Source organism: Calliopsis andreniformis, unplaced genomic scaffold (genome assembly GCF_051401765.1).
Source record: "Calliopsis andreniformis isolate RMS-2024a unplaced genomic scaffold, iyCalAndr_principal scaffold0007, whole genome shotgun sequence".
Taxonomy (NCBI): domain Eukaryota; kingdom Metazoa; phylum Arthropoda; class Insecta; order Hymenoptera; family Andrenidae; genus Calliopsis; species Calliopsis andreniformis.
In genome coordinates, this window is record NW_027480425.1 from 18,719,343 (window position 1) to 18,726,000 (window position 6,658).

A 6,658-nucleotide genomic window follows, 5' to 3' on the forward strand; every position below is an offset into this window, starting at 1 on the left:
TCTAAGGCCCTAACTGATTGACCTGGTGGAGCAACGCCCTAGAGTGAAGCCTAGATTGCCCTGTACGTTGAAACGACCATAACTTTCACACTGGTTGTTATTATTCGTTTTATACAATGGAAAAATTGTAATATTTATATTGTATTTTATTCTTATGGCGTCGAATTCTATGTCACTAGCAATTCGATCTGGTGGAGCAACGCCCTAAAGTGATACCTAGGTTACCCGGAACGTAGAAATGACCAGTACTTTCACACTGTATGCAGTTATTCCTGTTATACGATGGAAAATCTTTTGCATCTTTATTGTATTTTATGCTTCTGGCGTTGACTTCTAAGTCCCTAGCTATTCGATTTGGTGGAGCAACGCCCTAGAGTGGAGCCTAGGCTGCCCGGAACGTAGAAATGACCATCACTTTCAAACTGGTTGGAATTATTCCTGTTATACGATGGAAAAACTGTTGTACTTTTATTGCATTTTATGCTTCTGGCGTTGACTTCTTAGGGCCTAACTATTCGATCTGGTGGAACAACGCCCTAGAGTGAAGCCCAGGTTGCCTGGAACGTAGAAATGACCTTTACATTCACACCGTTTGCAGTTATTCCTGTTATACGATGGAAAAACTGTTGCATCTTTATTGCATTTTATGCTTCTGGCGTTGACTTCTAAGGCCCTAACTATTCGGTCAGGTAGAGCAACGCCCTAGAGTGACGCCTAGGTTGGCCGGAACGTAGAAATGACCATTACTTTCACAATGTTTGCAACTACTCATTTTATACGATGGAATAACTGTTGTACTTATATTGTATTTTATCCTTCTGGCGTTGAATTCTTAGTCCCTAACCATTCCCTCGGGTGGATCAACGCCGTAGAGTGAAACCTACGTTGGCGGGAACGTAGAAATGACCATTACTTTCACACTGGTTGCAATTATTCGTTTTATACGATGGAAAAGCTGTTGTATTTATATCGTATTTTATGCTTCTGGCGTTAACTTCTTAGGACCTAACGATTCGATCTGGTGGAGCAACGCCCTGGAGTGAAGCCTAGGTTGCCCGGAACGTAGAAATGACCATTACATTCACACTGGTTGCAATTATTCCTGTTATACGATGGAAAAACTGTTGTATTTTTATTGTATTCTACGCTTCTGGCGTTTAATTCTAAGTCGCTAGCTATTTGATCTGGTGGAGCAACGACCTAGAGTGAAGCCTAGGTTGCCCGGACCGTAGAAATGACCAATACCTTCACACTGTTTGCTATTATTCATTTTGTGCGATGGTAAAGCTGTTGTATTTTTATTGTATTCTATGCTTCTGGCGTTTAATTCTCAGTCGCTAGATATTCGATCTGGTGGCGCAACGCCCTAGAGTGAAGCCTAGGTTGCCCGGAACGTAGAAATGACCATAACTTTCACAATGGTTGCTATCATTCGTTTTATACGATGGAAAAACTGTTATATTTATATTGTATTTTATGCTTCTGGCGTTGACTTCTTAGGCCCTAACTTTCCGATCTGGTGGAACAACGCCCTAGAATTGAAGACTAGGTTGCCCGGAACATGGAAATGACCATTACTTTCACACTGGTTGGAATTATTCCTGTTATACGATGGAAAAACTGTTGCATCTTTATTGTATTTTATGCTTCTGGCGTTGACTTCTAAGGCCCTAGCTATTCGGTTTGGTGGAGCAACGCCCGAGAGCGGAGCCTAGGTTGCCTGGAACGTAGAAATGACCATCAGTTTCACACGGGTTGCAATTATTCCTGTTATAGGATGAAAAGACTGTTGTATTTTTATTGTATTTTATACTTCAGGCGTTGACTTCTTAGGGCCTAACTATTCGATCTGGTGGAACAACGCCCTAGAGTGAAGCCCAGGTTGCCCGGAACGTAGAAATGACCTTTACATTCACACCGTTTGCAGTTATTCCTGTTATACGATGGAAAAACTGTTGCATCTTTATTGTATTTTATGCTTCTGGCGTTGACTTCTAAGGCCCTAGCTATTCGGTTTGGTGGAGCAACGCCCGAGAGCGGAGCCTAGGTTGCCCGGTACGTAGAAATGACCATTACTTTCACACTGGTTGGAATTATTCCTGTTATACGATGGAAAAACTGTTGTACTTTTATTGCATTTTATGCTTCTGGCGTTGACTTCTTAGGGCCTAACTATTCGATCTGGTGGAACAACGCCCTAGAGTGAAGCCCAGGTTGCCCGGAACGTAGAAATGACCTTTACATTCACACCGTTTGCAGTTATTCCTGTTATACGATGGAAAAACTGTTGCATCTTTATTGCATTTTATGCTTCTGGCGTTGACTTCTAAGGCCCTAACTATTCGGTCAGGTAGAGCAACGCCCTAGAGTGACGCCTAGGTTGCCCGGAACGTAGAAATGACCATTACTTTCACAATGTTTGCAACTACTCATTTTATACGATGGAATAACTGTTGTACTTATATTGTATTTTATCCTTCTGGCGTTGAATTCTTAGGCCCTAACCATTCCCTCTGGTGGATCAACGCCGTAGAGTGAAACCTACGTTGGCGGGAACGTAGAAATGACCATTACTTTCACACTGGTTGCAATTATTCGTTTTATACGATGGAAAAGCTGTTGTATTTATATCGTATTTTATGCTTCTGGCGTTAACTTCTTAGGACCTAATGATTCGATCTGGTGGAGCAACGCCCTGGAGTGAAGACTAGGTTGCCCGGAACGTAGAAATGACCATTACATTCACACTGGTTGCAATTATTCCTGTTATACGATGGAAAAACTGTTGTATTTTTATTGTATTCTATGCTTCTGGCGTTTAATTCTAAGTCGCTAGCTATTTGATATCGTGGAGCAACGAACTAGAGTGAAGCCTAAGTTGCCCGGACCGTAGAAATGACCAATACCTTCACACTGTTTGCTATTATTCATTTTGTGCGATGGAAAAGCTGTTGTATTTTTATTGTATTCTATGCTTCTAGCGTTTAATTCTAAGTCGCTAGCTATTCGATCTGGTGGCGCAACGCCCTAGAGTGAAGCCTAGGTTGCCCGGAACGTAGAAATGACCACTACTTTCACAATGTTTGCATCTACTCATTTTATACGATGGAAAAACTGTTGCATCTTTATTGTATTTTATGCTTCTGGCGTTGACTTCTTAGGCCCTAACTATTCCAACTGGTTGAACAACGCCCTAGGGTGGAGCCTAGGTTGCCCGGAAAGTAGAAATGACCATAACTTTCACACTGTTAGCAATTATTCCTTTTATAGGATGGAAAAACTATTCTATTTATTTTGTATTTTATGCTTCGGGCGTTGACTTCTAAGGCCCTAGCTATTCGATCTGGTCGAGCAACGCGTTAGAGTGAAGCCTAGGTTGCCCGGAACGTAGAAATGGCCATAACTTTCACACTGGTTGCAATTATTCGTTTTATACGATGGAAAAGCTGTTGTATTTATATCGTATTTTATGCTTCTGGCGTTGACTTCTTAGGCCCTAACGATTCCATCTGGTGGAACAACGCCCTATGGTGAAGCCTAGGATGCCCGGAAAGTAGAAATGACCATAACTTTCACACTGGTTGCAATTATTGGTTTTATACAATGGAAAAGCTGTGGCACCTTTATTGTATTTTATTCATCTGCGGTTGACTTCTAAGGCCGTAGCTATTAGATGTGGTGGAGCAACGCCCTAGAGTGACGGATAGGTTGGCCGGAACGTAGAAATGGCCATTACTTTCTCACTGTTTGCAAATATACATTATATACGATGGAAAATCTGTTGTATTTATGTTCTATTTTATGCTTCTGGCGTTGACTTCTTAGGCCCTAACTATTTGATCTGGTGGTGCACCGCCCTAGAGTGAAGCCTAGGTTGCCCGGAACGTAGAAAAGACCATTACCTTCACACTGGTTGCAATTATTCCTGTTTTACGATGGAAAAACTGTTGCATCTTTATTGTATTTTATGCTTCTGGCGTTGATTTCTAAGGCCCTAATTATTCGATCTGGTGGAGCAATGCCCTAGAGTGAAGCCTAGGTTGCCCGGAACGTAGAAATGACCATTACATTCACACTGGTTGCAATTATTCGTCTTATACGATGGAAAAGCTGTTGTATTTATATCGTATTTTATGCTTCTGGCGTTGACTTCTTAGGCCCTAACGATTCCATCTGGTGGAACAACGCCCTAGGGTGAAGCCTAGGTTGCGCGGAATGTAGAAATGACCATAACTTTCACACTGGTAGCAATTATTCGTTGTATACGATGGAAAAACTGTTCTATTTATTTTGTATTTTATGCTTCGGGCGTTGACTTCTAAGGCCCTAACTATTCGATCTGCTGGAGCAACGCCCTAGAGTGATGCCTAGGTTGCCCGGAAAGTAGAAATGACCATAACTTTCATCCTGGTTGCAATTATTCGTTTTATATGATGGAAAAACTGTTGTATTTATATAGTGTTTTATGCTTCTGGCGTTGACTTCTTAGTCCCTAACCATTCCGTCTGGTGGAACAACGCCCTAGGGTGAAGCCTAGGTTGCCTGGAACGTAGAAATGACCATCAGTTTCACACGGGTTGCAATTACTCCTGTTATAGGATGAAAAGACTGTTGTATTTTTATTGTATTTTATACTTCAGGCGTTGACTTCTAAGGCCCTAGCTATTCGATCTGGTCGAGCAACGCCCTAGAGTGAAGCCTAGGTTGCCCGGAACGTAGAAATGACCCTAACTTCCACACTGGTTGCAATTATTCGTTTTATACGATGGAAAAGCTTTTGTACTTATATTGTATTTTATTCTTCTGGCGTTGACTTCTTAGGCCCTAACTATTCGATCTGGTGGAGAAACGCCCTAGAGTGAAGCCTAGGTTGCGCGGAACGTATAAATGACCATAACTTTCACACCGGTAGCAATTATTCGTTTTATACGATGGAAAAACTGTTCTATTTATTTTGTATTTTATGCTTCGGGCGTTGACATCTAAGGCCCTAACTGTTTGATCTGGTGGAGCAGCGCCCTAGAGTGAAGCCTATGTTGCCCGGAACGTAGAAATGACCATAACTTTCACACTGGTTGCTATTATTCGTTTTAGACGATGGAAAAACTGTTATATTTATATTGTATTTGATGCTTCTGGCGTTGACTTCTTAGGCCCTAACTGTTCGATCTGGTGGAGCAACGCCCTTGGGTGAAGCCTAGGTTGCCCGGAAAGTAGAAATGACCATAACTTTCACACTGGCTGCAATTATTCGTTTTATACGATGGAAAAGCTGTGGCACCTTTATTGTATTTTATTCATCTGCGGTTGACTTCTAGGGCCGTAGCTATTAGATGTGGTGGAGCAACGCCCTATAGTGACGCCTAGGTTGGCCGGAACGTAGAAATGACCATTACTTTCACAATGTTTGCAATTATTCATTTTATACGATGGAAAAGCTTTTGTACTTATATTGTATTTTATTCTTCTGTCGTTGACTTCTTAGGCCCTAACTATTCGATCTGGTGGAACAACGCCCTAGAGTGAAGACTTGGTTGCCCGGAACATGGAAATGACCATAACTTTCACACGGGTTGCAATTATTCCTGTTATAGGATGTAAAGACTGTTGTATTTTTATTGTATTTTATACTTCAGGCGTTGACTTCTAAGGCACTAGCTATTCGATCTGGTCGAGCAACGCCCTAGAGTGAGGCCTAGGTTGCCCGGAACGTAGAAATGACCATAACTTTCACACTGGTTGCTATCATTCGTTTTATACGATGGAAAAACTGTTATATTTATATTGTATTTTATGCTTCTGGTGTTGACTTCTTAGGCCCTAACTGTTCGAACTGGTGGAACAACGTCCTAGGGTGAAGCCTAGGATGCCCGGAAAGTAGAAATGACCATAACTTTCACACTGGTTGCAATTATTCGTCTTATACGATGGAAAAGCTGTTGTATTTATATCGTATTTTATTCATCTGGGGTTGGCTTCTAAGGCCGTAGCTATTAGATGTGGTGGAGCTACGCCCTAGAGTGACGCCTAAGTTGCCCGGAACGTAGAAATGACCATTACATTCACACTGGTTGCAATTATTCTTTTTATACGATGGAAAAACTGTTGTATTTATATAGGATTTTATGCTTCTGGCGTTAACTTCTTAGGCCCTAACTATTCCATCTGGTGGAACAACGCCCTAGGGTGAAGCCTAGGTTGTCTGGAACGTAGAAATGACCATCACTTTCACACGGGTTGCAATTATTCCTGTTATACTATGGAAAGTCTGTTGTATTTTTATTGTATTTTATACTTCAGGCGTTGACTTCTAAGGCCCTAGCTATTCCATCTGGTGGAGCAACGCCCCAGAGTGAAGACTAGGTTACTCGGAACGTAGAAATGACCATCACTTTCAAACTGGTTGCAATTATTCCTGTTATATGATGGAAAAACTGTTGTATTCTTATTGCATTTTATGCTTCGGGCATTGACTTCTAAGGCCCTAACTATTCAATCTGTTGGAGCAACGCCCTAGGGTGCAGCCTAGGTTGCCCGGAAAGTAGAAGTGACCATAACTTTCACACTGGTAGCAATTATTCGTTTTATACGATGGAAAATCTGTTTTATTTATTTTGTACTTTATGCTTCGGGCGTTGACTTCTAAGGCCCTAGCTAT